The sequence below is a fragment of the Bubalus bubalis genome, chromosome 10 (assembly GCF_019923935.1).
Source record: "Bubalus bubalis isolate 160015118507 breed Murrah chromosome 10, NDDB_SH_1, whole genome shotgun sequence".
In the NCBI taxonomy this organism is placed as follows: Eukaryota; Metazoa; Chordata; class Mammalia; order Artiodactyla; family Bovidae; genus Bubalus; species Bubalus bubalis.
Genome location: NC_059166.1, coordinates 28,706,148 through 28,722,669, shown reverse-complemented (window position 1 = coordinate 28,722,669; position 16,522 = coordinate 28,706,148). Strand labels below are relative to the sequence as shown.

Here is a 16,522-nt window from a genome sequence, read left to right as displayed (position 1 = left end):
CAGACGTGGAAGCAACATAAATGTCCATCAACAGGTGAATGGATAAAAAAGATGTAGTACATACATACAATGGAATATTACTCAGCCAAAAAAAAAAAAAAGAGTGAAATAATGCCATTTGGAGTCCACAAGGGTGAACCTAGATATAATCATATTAAGTAGGATGGATAGAGAAAGGCAAATATTGCATGATATTGCTTAGATGTGGAATTTTAAAAAATGACACAAATGAACTCACATACAAAACAAAAATAGACTCACAAACACAGGAAACAAACATAGTTGCCAAAGGGGAAAGAGGGGAAGGATAAATTAGGAGTTTGAGATTAACATATACACATTACTATATATAAAATAGATAGTCAATAAAGACACTGTATAACATAGGGAACTATCCTCTAGCTGGGTCTGAAAATTCAACTAATAAAAACAGATTAACAGGAGAAAAGCATCCATTTATTCAGTCTAAGTTTTACATGACATAGGAGCCTTCACAAGGAAATGAAGAACCTAAGAGACAGTTAAACCCGAGTGTTTTTATGCTAAGTTTGATGAAAGGTGGAGAGCTGTGGAGAAATACATTAGGTTGAGGGGTACGGGGTAAGCATAGAAAGTTTTTTCCGCAGTTAGGGGAAACTAAGAAGACCTGCTTGTTGGGACTCTTCTCAGGGCTGGACCATGTTTGTAGTAAAGATGTTCCTTTCCTCCAGGGAGGGCATCTCTCACTTGAGGGTCTTATGACCTGCTTCAGGGGTGAGGTTAGGGGGATTGCAGAAGGTCAGAAAGACTGTTCTACTTCTGCTCTTTCTCAAACTCTCAGCTTAAAATATTCAATATGTCAAAGCACCATTTCTTGTGGTAACGTGTCCTGAATCCCATCAGTTCTAAATGAGCTAGATTTATGGTCCCTGGGAATATCCATGGCACATTGTCAGGAAGGCCAATAGAAATGAGAATTTGGTTCATCACTGAGCCCCTTTTCTCATTGTTAACACATATTTAAAACATATAATCGTCTTAAAGTCAAAGTACACATAAAATAGAGAAAAATAAAATATCTAATTAAGAAAGTTCTTCCTGAACTTTCAAAGCTGAATATAATTGAGTTAAGAAAGAAATTTAATTCTGGGACATATTCTTGTAGATAATAAATTGAATTGTATGTGTGCTTGTGTGTAATAGACATTTCCTGATTGTCTCCTCCACATTCCATATCTGTCTCTATCTACACACACACACACACACACACACACACACACACACAGAAAATGTTTCCCCTATTCATCAACACAGCAGAAAGAAAGCATGGTGCTGAGAAAGGAGAAGATGATCACACTCAGCCTCCTGGTTTGATTAATAAGCAACAGAATCGTGTTCCTGTTTGCAGGGAGCTTTCCTATCATGGCTGTAGTCTCTGGAGAGCTCAAGCCTACAAAGCGATAACATCTGGTGCCCATTATTTCCCCAGATCTGTTGTGATTAGTCCATATGATAAGCCTGGCCAATTGCTATGGGCAAGGGATTGCTGCATTCCCCCCATCAGGGGACTGGAGCTGTCACTTCTGGTTTGTGGCCCCTGCTAATTTGCCACCACAATTTCCAATATCTGCTAGAATTCCACAAGGACATCTCAGTGCCTCATAGGGGTAATAGGCTGTGTGGCTGTAGACAGAAGGCGAGCACTGATCATAAAAAGGAGAGGTTTATCAATTAACTCAAGCACCACTGTGTAGACAGTGGCTGGCTGTCCACCCCCACTTCTGTTGTGCCAGGCTGACAAAGCGGTCCAGAACTTTAGATTTGCTAGTGAAGTCTCCACAAGTTATAAGAAAATAAAGATCAGAATGTAAAAGTAAGTTTATCATGTTCCCCTTTGCTCTTTAATAAGGTGAGTTTTCTGGCTTTCCAAATGCTTTCTGATCTCCTTCCTTCACCCTCCCTCACAAGCAATGATAGGAAAGAATAATGGTTGGAGGCCATCCAGGTAGCAGAATGGCTTGTCATTTCTGATGACAGAAGAAGATTCAAGGTCCTAAGAACTCAGTTATGCTATTTGAAAGAACTCATTAGTATCAGAGCTGACTACTGAATTACAAGTCCCTTTAAAACCTTTTACACCAGTTTTGCAAATTAATTAGGAGCAACTATGGACTGACTGCAAAAAGTGAAAAAAAAAAATTCAGTTGAATAATTGTACTTTTTACAGAATCCTAATAATTTAATTAATATATTTTTCTCTGAAATGAATGCTAATTTTGTCATTAAATAAATTCTGAAGATGAAATTTAGAACATGTTACCAAACAGAAGGGCTTCCCTTATAGCTCAGTCAGTAAAGAATCTGCCTGCAGCTCAGGAGACCCAGGTTCAATCCCTGGGTTGGGAAGATCCCCTGGAGAAGGAAATGGCAACCCGCTCCAGTATCCTTGCCTGGAAAATCTCATGGACAGAGGAGCCTGGTGGGCTGTAGTCCATGGGATCACAAAGAGTCGTGTATGACTGAGCAACTAACACACTTAACACCAAACAGAGATGAAGGGATAGATTGTTAGCTCTTTATCTTTTTCTGCGATCTTGGTAGTCACTTAAACATCACTTGGCTCAAAAATATTTTTAGAAGTATAAGCTTGTTTTGGTACCTATATAGGTCTGATCAGCTAATAATGCAAAATTTGAAGTGAAACAGTAAAATAAAACAGCTTGATTTCACTTAGTAGAACCTATAGTTCCTAACTAATCACATTCCAAGTGCTGTGACTCACCTTATTAGAGAGCAAAATGGGAAAATAAGATAGACTTATTTTTGTATTCTGACCCTTTATTTTCTTGGAACTTTTGGAGACGTCACATGTCACAAATTGCTTAAGTTCATGTGTCACTTAGAGTTGCATAAAGAAAGTAAGACTGTCAGTCATATGACAAAAAGACAGTGAGACCATTGCCTGAATTTCTGCTCTGCCATCTAGGCATTTTGCCATTAACAAACATGGACTTCAGATCTAGAGTGGAAGCTTAGCTTGAAAACTAATATCAAAGGTGTTAAGAGCAACCAATTGCCAAATGCTTAATAATATAAAGATCATGTTTTATAGCCAGAATCACTCCAGGAAGTGTAAAAATGAATAAAATGGTGTTAGAAAGTTAGAGGAAAAATTTTGGCTTGACTTATCAAGTCATTACGTCTATTTTTTCTTATCATGAGTAGCAGCGCCCAGAAAGAAATATTGATTTAGGCAAAAATGCAAATGGTCCTTCAATCTTGCCTTTTTCCTTTCTAAATCTTTATTAATTCAATCCTATTCTTACTCATGCTGCCCCAAACACTTTTAACTCTGGATTGCTGGCAGGCCACGCTATCATTCATTTCCTTGGTCCCTCTACTAGTTAATTCTCTCCCTATTCCTCTCTTAATCTCTGGCTTTTATTCAGGGCTCAGAGATCACATGCAATGACCAGGTGTATCTCTTAAGGTTAAGCAACTTTAGTGGCAAAGCTGTCATTCTCTGAATTGTGAAATCTAATCATTTAGGCCCCAACTGGATTTGGAGAGGCCTCAATGTTATCGATTAGTTGCATGCAAACTATGCTTGCTCCGTAATTAACTCTTTTCCACTTTGAATGCTGGTGATTTAATCAAGAAGTGCCCTGTAGGCAGGTTACTGGAGGGACTGGAATGAAAAATCTATCATTAATAAAGTTGCTTCCTACATAGATCTAGGATCCTGAAGACAGGTCCTGGTTGGTTTGGGTCAAAGCTGAAGTCCAGTATGTACAAAATGCTGGGCCAATAATTTGGATAAATGTAGGCTCCTAAGTCTTTCTTCAATCATGAAACTCTTTCCTTTTTTTTTTTTTTAAATTACATACTAACATATCACTTCCATCAAAGAACTATCTGAAAAAGAAAGATTTTGCTGTCTCATGAGTAAATCAAAGTGCAAAACTGATCTACAGAACTACATAAATGATATAAAAATGTTGTAATCAAATGTGACATTTTATTTCCTCTGCACTTCTTTAAAGTTGGAAACTATTGCCAATATTTCAATTTTTCTATGGAGGATTAGTTACATTTATGTCTATTTATAACAATGTCAATCCATCTTATAAGAGTGATGATTCCTGCACAAGGTTAAAATTTCCAGAAATAAGAATATTTTTCAAGCTTTCACATACATAAAACAGATTCTGGTTATAGTCAAGCTGCCAAAAGTAGAAGACAATGATAATTTCTTGGGCGTAGATTGATTCTTTTACAGGCTATTATTATTATTGCAGTACCTCTTTACTTTTCTTTAATAAATACATTTTATTACTCATTTTTCTTCTCTTAAAAAGAAATAATCAACTTAATAACAAGCATGGTGAACAATTTTTTAAAAAACCCAGAAGTTGTTTTCATAGTGACTTTACATTACATTAACTATTTTTTCAGCAAATGTGTTTTGCTGAATCCCCAATTGGTTCTTATGATTCATTGTTCAAAAAACTCAAAAGTCAGGTGGAGGATCCAATAAATAATGGTCATATAAATCCATTCAATAAAGGATGGATGTGGAAGCAACCTAGATGTCCATTGACAGATGGATGCATAAAGTTGTGGCACATTTATACAATGGAATTTTGCTCAGCCATAAAAAGGAACCAATATGAGTCAGTTGTAGTGAGGTGGATGAACCTAGAGCCTCTTATGCAGAATGAAGTAAGTTAGAGAAAAACAAGTACTGTATATTAATACATATATATAGAATCTAGAAAAATGGTACCCATGCACCTAGCAGAGAATGGACGTGTGAACACAGTGAGGAAAGGTGAGGGTGGGACGGATTGAGAAAGTAGTGTTGACACATATACACTGCGCTCAGCCACTCAGTCGTGTCCGACTCTCAGTCATGTGACCCCATGGAGGGTAGCCCACCAGGCTCCTCTGTCCATGGAATTTTTCAGGCAAGAATACTGAAGTGGATTGCCATTTCCTACTCCAATATATAGACTATCATGTGTAAAATAGACAGTGGGAAGTTGCTAAATAACACAGAGCCCAGCCTGGCACTGTGTAATGACCTAGAGAAGTGGGATGGGGAAGGGGAGTGAGAGAAAGGATATATATATATATATATATAATGACTGATTCACATTGTTGTACGGCATAAACCAACAAAAAAAAAACTGTAAAGCAACTTTCCATCAATTAAAAAAATAAATAAATTAAAAAAATATTGTTAATCATTGTCAGTGTTCCATATCTTAACTCATGTGGTGGTGATATGGGTGCTCACCATATTCACTCTTCTGCACTTATATTTCACAGGATACTAACATAAAAGAAAAACATATTAAATCTGTAAAACTTGGGAAAAAAAGAATTTAATTCCAAGGAAAAAAAGAAAGAAAAGCCAAACTTCACAGCAAAAAGTGAAAAACAAATTTGATTCACGTTAGCATCAGTAGAGTTTTGAAAGTGTGAATGATGTCACTTTGGTATGATGACATCCTGCTGGTTTAAAATATTCTGTTTTAATAAATAAGTTATCTGCCATAATTTTAAAGAATCAGGTGTATATTAAACTGTTTAAGTACTTTTAACAGTCTCAACAGTCTTTAACTGTTTAAGACTTTTAGCAAAGTCTCCAACTTTGCTAAAATTATGCTTTGCCCACTGAAAGGGGAATTATTCTTGTTTTTCCCATTTAACGCATCGTGATGTCAAGCAAAGTCTCCTGGGGTAGAGACATCGTCTTCCAGTCCAAGCACAGCCCTGGTTGTTCCACTTGACTAGGCTTGCAGAGCAGCCGAAGGAGGTCAGACCCTCTCCATTGACACTAATGGACCATTTTATGCAAAACTGTTCATTTTCCGGAAGGGACCATGTCTGACTGGTGGAGTGATTCACAAAAATCACTTCATTAAACGATTACTCCTCATGCATGGCCGTATTCTCCTTAGTGGGCTGGACACTGTGAGCCACGCATGGGTACGCAAGGCAGGGAAGCTCTTCCTCACACTGTGAATTCAACGCCTGGTTCCAGGTCTTGCCCTCAGACAATGACATCCTGGGGCTGGCACATAGGCTAAGAACCCTGGTGACTCTGTTCATCCCTGGCATGCCAGCTCCACAGATAGAGCTTCTGAGAACCAGCCCCCTCTGTCTCCACACCAACCCTAGTTGTATTCTTTCCCCCAATTCTCCTTGAAGCAAGCAAATGACTCTGTTCACAACAATCTCCTTCTGGATGAACTCCTGAGAGCTGATACCCCGCAAACCTGGGAAACCAGCATGCTTCTCCCAAAAGAACACTTGCTCCCAGAAATTCTCCCACAATCTTCAACAACATGACAAGTCCAAAGATGTAAAAATATCAGAGGAAGAAGTTGCTTAATTTGGAAAAGAAGAAGGGAACCAGGTTTGTTGAGGTTTGAAAGAGTGAGAAGTTGAGGTGCCATTTGAGCCTGTAAACATGCTGGGAAATTCTGGGACGATTTATCTTAGCCTGTTGGAGCTTCCATAGATGAAGTTATCTTTAGCTGTGGGTCACTCTGATCTCCTGAAGTCTCCTGGCTTACCTGAAGTCAGTGCTTCCACAGGCAAAAGGTCACAGCTTGTCATTTGTCTGAATGAAACTTCTCTAAATAGGAAGTTTCTCTCACATTACTTTTCAGCTTCTGCATTGGGTAGGGCAATGGCAAGATTTCACTGAACGTTCAGAGTCCAAACCCTTTGACTTTTGAAAATACTAAAAATGAGTTCTTTGTCTTTAAGAATGCCACGGCAAGCAGTGTGTGCAAGGTCCGTTTTGCGTGATTTGCACATCCCAGGACTGCTCCGAGCTCAGCTGCACCAGGCTAATTTCCATAAGCATCATGTGGTGTTACAGAAACCACATTTTGCCAAGCTGTCAACTATACAGCCTTCTCTTTGCTAAACAGACTCCCATTAAAACTGTCTGCACAATTTGTCAGTTAAATGAGGTACAAGAGGGACGCTCTATTTGCCCCTAATTAGCTGCGCAGACTACCTTTGTCTGTTTGATTAAGCATTCACATTATCAATTTTGTTTAATCTGATTCATTTCACACACCTCCCCTGGGACAAAGCCCATACGGTTAACTAATCTCTGATATCATCTCTCATATCAGGCAGCTCTCATCTCCCCCAGAATACATTCTACCCATAGGCTCCACGATCGTCAAGCTCCATGAAGGGGAGTTGGTCAGATGAGGGGCAGAAATTTAGCTCAGCAACTGGAGCTGAACTCCAACATGCCTAACTTAAAGCCTCAAGCAGATTCTTCCTCGGTGCCATCTGTCCACATTATCCATCCATTCATTTAGTCGTATTCACTAATTCATTCATTCCGGCAGTAAACATATTGTCTGCCTACTATGCACCAGGGGCTGTGCTGTGAGCTGGGAGGGATACAAAGATGTAGAAGCTAAGGTTCCTGCTCTCAGATTGCTTACTTTCTCAGCCCCCAAGATTACTGTACAAACCATCAACTAGCGTAGAAAGCACACTTGCTCCCTGAGGCCAGTTCTTCTAATATCTGTCACACATGGCGTATTCAACTCAGCTACCAAACAACTCTCCAAAGAAAGATTTCGGATCAAGGCATAAAAGCAAGTGGTTATGGTTTCCTGAAATAATCTTGCCTCCCTCTCCTGTTTGGAAACATAGCTGGCAATGGAGACGAGGAGTTTTAGAAACTAGAAATAACAATCACTTGATCTTCAATAGTTCTGAAGAGTCATTGTAGCTGATAACTTCATAGAAGTTATTGCTTAGTGAAAGCAAACCACTAAGTTAGTTAACCTGACACCTTCCATAAGTTGATAGAACAAATGCTAACCACTAGTAGAAAAAGCTGAAATTTTTGAGAGAAAGGTGATTGGCTTAATTTAGCGGGAAGTATAAAGTTATTCTGAAGAATATATATACTTATATATATATATCTTTTATATATATGCATAATATATATGTATGACTGAATCACTTTGCTATACTTCTGAAACTTACACAATTGTAAATCAACTATATTTTAATAAAAATTAAAAAAATATTCTTAAGATGAGAGCAGTTGAAAACTATTCAAGAATTCATGGCTCATGAAACACTTGTATTCCTAAAAATCTATATCAAAACCTCAGGCTGATCAAGATGGCAATCTCAGAATCATATCCCCCCTTGAAGGTTTTTGGGTCCCAGCAGGTGATAAGTACTTGAAAATGAGTATTTGAGTCTCAGAAAAGAGACGTGGAAGGCTTTGGAGTTTTTCAGTGTGATCCTCTATCTGTCCAAGAGTCTCCTGGATGACATTCCCAGATGAAGGAATCGTTGGATTCTGTGTAAGTGCCTCCACAAATGGGTTCCACATCCTGCAAGTCTGCCCTCCCCTTTTCAGTCAGTTCTGGCTGGCAGAAACGTAGTGGTTATGTTTGCTGAGATCTTCCCTATGAAACACCCCTTTATTGATTGCAGGCAGCTGGTCCGAGGAGGCAGGCCTAACATCTAAATAATTTTGAGAACAGCTTTAGGTTTCCTACCCAGGAACTTTCTTCTCTCAGCACAGCCCCTTCAGTGTTTTCAGTGGTTCTGCATCTGGTGGTTTCTAGTCCTCTGCCTTCTCCACTCACTCTCTTCCAAATATTCTTTGGTTAGTTATCCTTCCTCTCAAAGTCTGATCCCCAGAACTGAGAACTGTCTCCAGGAGTATATGACATATGCACCCGGAGCGAGACCTTCTCGGACTCTGGACCACGTCTGGTCCAGTTCTACCGATGTGATCTAAGATCGTGTTGACTTGTTCAACAGCATCATTGCTCTGTGGATTCATATTGGCTGAAAATCCTTGGGGTCTTTTACATGTGGCTTTTATTCAGCTCTCATCACTCTGGATTTGCCATGCTATTCAATTTTATGTTAATCCCTGTTATTTATTATCTTGGTAACATCAATTAAGTTTATTTCATTTTTTTTTACTAGAGCCATTAGTTTTATTTGTAGAGTTCACAATTCAAAACATAGCAAATAATTACACATCAACATCGGTTGGAATACCAAATATTATTTCACTACTGCCACTGTGTGTTTTTTTCTCTGACACAAGCTGCATAGATGCAGGCTTTCTATGTTTGATACGATTCAGTTCCTTTCATCAACAAGCTTCTTTCATGATATGCTGTTCCTAAATCTGACTGTAAATAGGTTTTGGTAGATGTCAGTGACAAGGGATACATTTCAGGTGAGGATGATGTTGAAATTTCTCCTTTAATTTCTGGTTATAATCTGCGGCTGTATTTTCTCAAGGTGTAAGCACACCCAACTTTTCAGAAGCATTAGTTTTTCATAGATGAATGTTTATTTCATTATATCCATACACAATGTACAGTTCTTGTTGTCAGAAGCACATTTTACACAGATAACATGGTTTTTTGTTTTGTTTTTGGCCCCACCTTGCTGTATATGGGATCTTAATTCCCTGACCAGGGATCAAACCCACACCTCCTGCACTGGAAGTGCAGCATCTCAATGAGGGAAGTCCCACAGATAACATGTTGCATTCTCTGTGTGAGATACACTTTTGTCCACAGGTAAGGTTCATATGGATTTATCAAAACTAGCAGACACAAATAATTTCCCAGTGGTAGCGTAATCCACATCAAGCCCCACAGTACATGAACCATATGTACCATTACAGGACTGTCCAGAGCATACATATTAAAAGTATATAAGTCATCATCTTCATTTGCTGCAGTAAGAATGAATGCTTCCATAGGGCTTCAGCAGATTGTATTGATTCTCATATCCAAGATGATCTTTTTCAGAGAAGTAGCTTACCTCATATCATACAATATATTCCTGAAGCTCAGCTTCCCAAGAGAAATGTTTCAATTAGGTTGAAGTTAACATCATTTATACCATCAAATCCCCAAGTCATTGAACATATAGGATTGACTCTTTGTTTGTCCTAAATGTCTACTTGCTATCCACATGTGGCAAAAACAACTTCTTTCCAGTGATGATGAATTCCTGTATATCGTGTCTTTCCTAATACTGTGTGCAACGATTCCTCCTCTTCCCCATAGTTTGGTCCACCCATTTTCCATTGCTTCAGAGTTTTAACTACCAACAGTAAAAAGAAAAAAAAAAGTCCCACAAAACAAGTACATATTCCTTATACAAAATCTTCATGGGCTTGTACCATATGAATACACTTTCATTTAGTCAGTTTCCAAATTCTAACCTCTCCATCACATGCCTCAGAGAATACAGTAGGCAGGCTCTTTGGATGCTTTGCCAAGCGACTGACTCCATCTCAGTGACCAGCCAGGGAAACATCAGTTCATTTCAGTTTGTGGGTTTCCATCTGGCTCTGCCCTCTTGACTTCTGTGGCCTCCCAGTTTAATAAGGATGGCATCACTATTTCATCCCAGTTATTGATTAAAATCACTGCAGATGGTGACTGCAGCCATGAAATTAAAAGATGCTTTACTCCTTGGAAGGAAAGTTATGACCAACCTAGATAGCATATTCAAAAGCAGAGACATTACTTTGCCAACAAAGGTTCGTCTAGTCAAGGCTATGGTTTTTCCTGTGCTCATGTATGGATGTGAGAGTTGGACTGTGAAGAAGGCTGAGCACCGAAGAATTGGTGCTTTTGAACTGTGGTGTTGGAGAAGACTCTTGAGAGTCCCTTGGACTGCAAGGTGATCCAACCAGTCCATTCTGAAGGAGATCAGCCCTGGGATTTCTTTGGAAGGAATGATGCTAAAGCTGAAACTCCAGTACTTTGACCACCTCATGTGAAGAGTTGACTCATTGGAAAAGACTCTGATGCTGGGAGGGATTGGGGGCAGGAGGAGAAGGGGATGACAGAGGATGAGATGGCTGGATGGCATCACTGACTCGATGGACGTGAGTCTCAGTGAACTCTGGGAGTTGGTGATGGACAGGGAGGCCTGGCGTGCTGCGATTCATGGGGTCACAAAGAGTCGGACACGACTGAGCGACTGATCTGATCTGATCTGATTGATTAAAATGATTTTTTGAAGGACACAAATCACACAAATCAAGTGAGTAAAGTTACCAAAGTTTGTAGAATGAGGATAACAACTACTGCTACCATCTATTGGACAATTATTCGTGCCGGATGCTACACTAAGTACTTTATGTATCTAATCTCTCATGCAATGTTAAGAAAATTCTATAGTACCATTGGCACCAGATTATAGATGAAAAAGTTGACTAGAAGTCTAAGAAAGTAATTTGCCCTAAAGAATGCAGTTAATAATTATGTGGAGGAAGAACTTGAACTAAGGACTGAGTCATGCCTGAGCCCAGTTGATTAAGCCCTCTACTGTAATCATGTCTGTAAGGAAAATGTATCAGATCACAGACAAAGTCAATGACAGAAATGAGCAAGGAACCTTTTATAACCCTTTGCATTAATGCACGTTTGTTAGTTTACCACACGTCCCTCTCAAGTGTAAGGGGTTGAATTCCTTATACTCTTCTATTCAAGTAGCTCTATTATTGCTGTAGGGCTCCCTTCACATTTTACTTGCTTATTCTTTTAATCCCATTTTCCACTTCCATTCACCTCCCCACACAGGAAATCATGCTAAGGTGTTTGATCTATAACCTTGAATTTGTGTATATCTTTGTAAAATATGTAGTGTTATTCTTTTGACTGTTTTTATTTACCTAAATACACTGGGCTGTAGACCTCATTCTGTTTCTTATTTTTATTCCTGAGTACCTTTTGTTAGAAATCTACCTATGTTGCAGGGCATGCATCTAGATTGCTTCTAACAGCTGTGTAGTATTCCATGACCTGTATGGACCACATCTTATTTGTCTATTCCTCTAGAGGTAGACAAGTAGGTTGCCTCCAACTTTCTGCTATCACAAACAAGGCCAAGAAACATCTTGGTATGAGAAATTTATGATCTTGAGTAATAATTTCTCTGGATTATGGATCAAGGGCAGAAGCTCTAGGGCATAGATAAGTAAGTGTTCAGTGGTCCCATTAGCAGAACATAGGATTTCTGTTTTCCTACATGACCTATTTGGTATTTAAAAATGTTCAATTTTTGCTAATCTGATGTGTATGAAGACACTTCTCACTACTGTTTTAACATGTGTTTATCTGATCATTTATGGATTTTAATATCTGTCTATATATTGTTGGGTTTCCCGGTAGCTCAGTGGTAAAGAATCTGCCTGCAGTGCAGGAGCCCCAGAACATGCAAGTTTGATCCTTGGGTCAGGAAGATCCCCTGGAGGAGGGCATGGAAACCCACTTTAGTGTTGTTGCATGGAGAATCCCATGGACAGAAGAGCCTGGCAGGCTACAGTCCACAGGGTTGCAAAGAGTTGGACCCAATTGAAGCAACTTGGCACACATGCACACACTATATATTTGTGAGCAATTTGAATTTCTTCTTCTGTAATCGCCTTTTTACATCTTAGTCCATTTTTCTATTTGTTTTCTTATTTCCAGGTAAGTGGCAAGAATTCTTTGCATAAAAGCATACTTGTTATATTTTCTTATATGTTTTCTTGTTTACGTAATTCATATTACTTCTACATAGTGAATAATGGCAAAACTCTTCAAAAAATTCTGACCATCTCTAGGCAATAACAAATCTTGAAACAATTTGTGTTAACTTTAAGAATGCCCAACTCTAAACGATAATTGACTCTGATTGCTTAGCAAATATCACCAAAATGCAAATGAATTTACCATAAGAACACCTATTCACAGTAAAAGATTGAAGGAGAAAAACAATATGATCAACAATATGATAATTTCCATAGATGCAGAGAAACCCATTTGATAAAATTCAGCATCTACATGTAATTTAAAAAAATAGGACACATTTTCCTAGATATGAAATATTTGAAGCATTTAAAATTACCATTAGGAAAATGATGTCTAATATCATCATTTCCATTCAGCATTGAACTTAAGGTCACAGATGGTGTAAGAAAAAAAAATGTATAAAGATTTGTAAGAAAAAGTTTAAGTTGTCTTAATTCACTGAATTCTATATGAATAAAATTATACAATCCATAGACAAATTATAAGAATTTACAGGTTAGTTTAACATGAGGACTATAAGATCAATATAAAAAAAAACCAACTGCATTTTTATAATCAGTAAAAAACAATTAGAAAATACATTTTGTAGACAGTAGTAAAGCATGTTATGAAATAAATTATTCTTGTTATATGCACTGTGTGCTTAGAGGTTTGGGGGAAAAATATCTGTCAAATGTTAATCATGATTTTTTTGGTAGTTTACTTTCTTTTAAAGAGATTTCTGTATGACTTACTTTTCTAAATAGATTAACTTCATTTTCAGAGCTTAGGAATACTGTATATAATCTGTATTTTAATCACACATTACTTAAACTATTTAAATCTGAAGAGTAAAATGTGAGCATGTACCTAGAGGGTAATGTTATTTCTACTATTGCCAAAGCCTCTAGTTCATGGGGGAAAAAATTGTCAGAATTTTTTCTTCATGTCAGAAGCTGGTTCAGTGATTTAATAGTTAATTTTAAACAGCTTTTTGAACCTCTCAGAACATTAGAGAATCATCTAGTTATCTAATAAATGCTTGTTACAATATCAATATCTTAAATAAAAATAGACTTTTCATTTCTTGATTGAAATGGCTAAATGAAAAGATTGGTTTTGGTAAAGGATTAAGCTAGCAAGTGCTTAGAAAGTATGTGTTGACATCACTTAAATATGGTTGGATGGCATCACCGACTCAATGGACATGAGTTTGAGCAAGCTCCGGGAGGAGGAGAAGGACAAGGAAGCCTGGTGTGCTGTAGTCCATCGGGTCCAAAAGAGTCGGACACAACTGAGCGACTGAACAATAACAAAAGATGCCAGTGAAAGTGAAAAAAGAGGACCATAACAGGGAGGTACTGCAAGTGAATGTTGGTCACTCGTGTCAGAGTTTGCAACCCCATGGACTGTAGCCCTCCAGGCTCCTCTGTCCTTGGGGATTCTCCAGGCAAGAATACTGGAATAGGTTGCCGTGTACTTCTCCAGGGAATCTTCCCGACTCAGGGACTGAATCCGGTCTCCTGCATTGTAAGCAGATTATTTACCATCTGAGCCATTATTTACCATCTGAGCCACCAGTAAGTGCTTAGAAAGTATGTTTTGAGATTACTTAAAGACACCAAGCACAGTTTTATTCCCATATTTGCTTTCTTATCAGTGTTTCTTTAACATCTATTTATGTGTCTACTTGTATATTTTAATTTTTAATGTAAGTATTCTAAGATCTTTTATTTCCCAATAAACAAACTGACAGATTTACATTTAAGACTATTACTAACTCAGTACTCCGACCTCAAGAATCACTTGATTGTTCTTCCTGGTATTAAACTTCTGTGAATAAACATAACTTGAAATGCTTATCAGCAGCCAGGAACATCTGGCTTATATGTCTAATAAAAATAAACCCTTAAGTTAAACAATTTTTTTCATAGATGCCCAGAAAAATTTAACTTCATATGGGTTCACTTTTCTCCCTGTTGTACAAATGGAATAATGATAGGTAGGAAATTAAACTTTCTAAATTAAATACAAAGCTACCTTATTTATTACAAAAACTATGAGAAGTTAGCCAAATGTAAATGGATCATTCTAAACTTCATAGTGATGGCTTAAAGTAATCAACCCCTCATTTACATGAATAAGTTTTTTAATAGCTCTATATATGCTGAGCTCTGAGAATCATTCTGACTCATTAGTTTCTTTCATCCAAAGCTATTAAGTATCAATACTTATGCTCTTTGGCATTGCCATCAGTTTTATACCAATCTAATTAGTACCCTGACTATATGTAGTCATGTTAATTAAAAAGGATTTCAGATCTCAAAGATGAAAGCTTTATTTTCCTTCATAGCATTTGGCTAAAGAGTTTCAAATAATTATGGATAAGTGCCAAGAATCTAAATTCATTCTGCTAAGAGAAGCAAATATTGAGAGGCAACCAGTTTTCCTCCCACTTTGTGAGGAAAGTAATCTTGGGGAGAAGTTTTTATCATTCTCTGTGTTTGAGACATACAAAATGAGGAAAATTGTGGGTATTTTTTTTTTTTTGGTTGTTTTTGTGAGCAACAGATTAACCAAACCATGTAGTCCCAGCCTTAAAATAGAGATATGCTCTTTAATCTAAATACTCTGTGGTGCATATCTACATGAACTCAACTAAATGACTTCTGGATCTCCTGATTTGTTTTTCATTGTGTATTTGTTGTTTTGTTGACTCATTCATTGATAGATTACAGATTGATTCATTCAATAAAATTTGATGAATAAATATATAATGATTATTTACCAGAGAGATGATATTTTGAAATAATTAAGAACAAGTTCTTTTGAGCCAGACAGTTTTGGTTTACTTTCTATATTTTCCATAAGTTTGGTCAACCCAATACCTCTACCACTTAATAGCTTTGTGCCTTGATTTTCTCACCTGTAAAATGGGGATAATAATCAGGAAAGTAATAGTACCATTATCGACAAGTTAATATATATTAGGTGCTTAGCCTACCATAACCTATCATTGTCAGCTTGTCATATTGTAAGTAATTAATAAATATTAACTGTTATTACATATGCTAAACACTGTAGGCTTAGATAATACTCAGGACAGTAACAATTCAAACTTTAAAAGCTATTTTTAAGCTGTCTTGTACATCATAAACTCTATAAATATTTTACTGTCATTATTAATCATTATCAAGTTGTACTTTCCACATAAATTTATCTCTGTATACACCAATACGCATGGATTTGTTTCACATGTTAGTTTTGTTCATCATTATTTTCTACTAGATTATGAATGTCATGAAATAGGAAGTTTCTTAAATTCTTGAGTTAATGAAATCAGTGTCTCAATTCTGTGATTTGATTGAGTAAATAAAAAATTATTTGTCAAACCATAAGCATAGGCTGCTGAAAGTTTGAATCTCCTAATAGAGATGAACCTCTTTATTACAATACAGAAGTGAGGTGGCAGGAAGAACATCCCCTGCCTCAAGGGCAAAGAAGCCACAACAGGCTTGTATTGCAATATTGTATGTAACTTATTAAATTCAAGGCAGTAATTATCCTAGCCACAATGAAATACGTAAGTGGTGTGAAGAAGTGTGAATTGAGAGACTGCATAGACAATACTTTCAATGGAAGAGAGCTATAATCCAACAGACTATTCAAGAACATCACCCAAGAATTCCTATTTCTTTTACCATAATTTTCAAATACCAAATCACATTTTCGTATATTTGGCATCAAACAGATTCCACTTTGATAAACATTTCCTAATTAAAGGATAAAATTAAAAGAATTTATGTTACTCAGTTGGACACCAGGGAGTCACAGAGCAAATCAAAAACAATTATTTGGGGACATTCTGAGCAGCCAAATAAAATTAGACTAATACCATAATACTTTGTTCCATTCATGTCGTGTTTCTAAAATGTGGTTGT

General features: G+C 37.3%; 1 pseudogene; it reads right to left on the bottom strand.

The window, feature by feature from the left end:
- Positions 1–9,028: 9,028 nt before the first annotated feature.
- Positions 9,029–16,522, bottom strand: part of LOC102410799 — a 34,237-nt pseudogene continuing 26,743 nt past the window's right edge.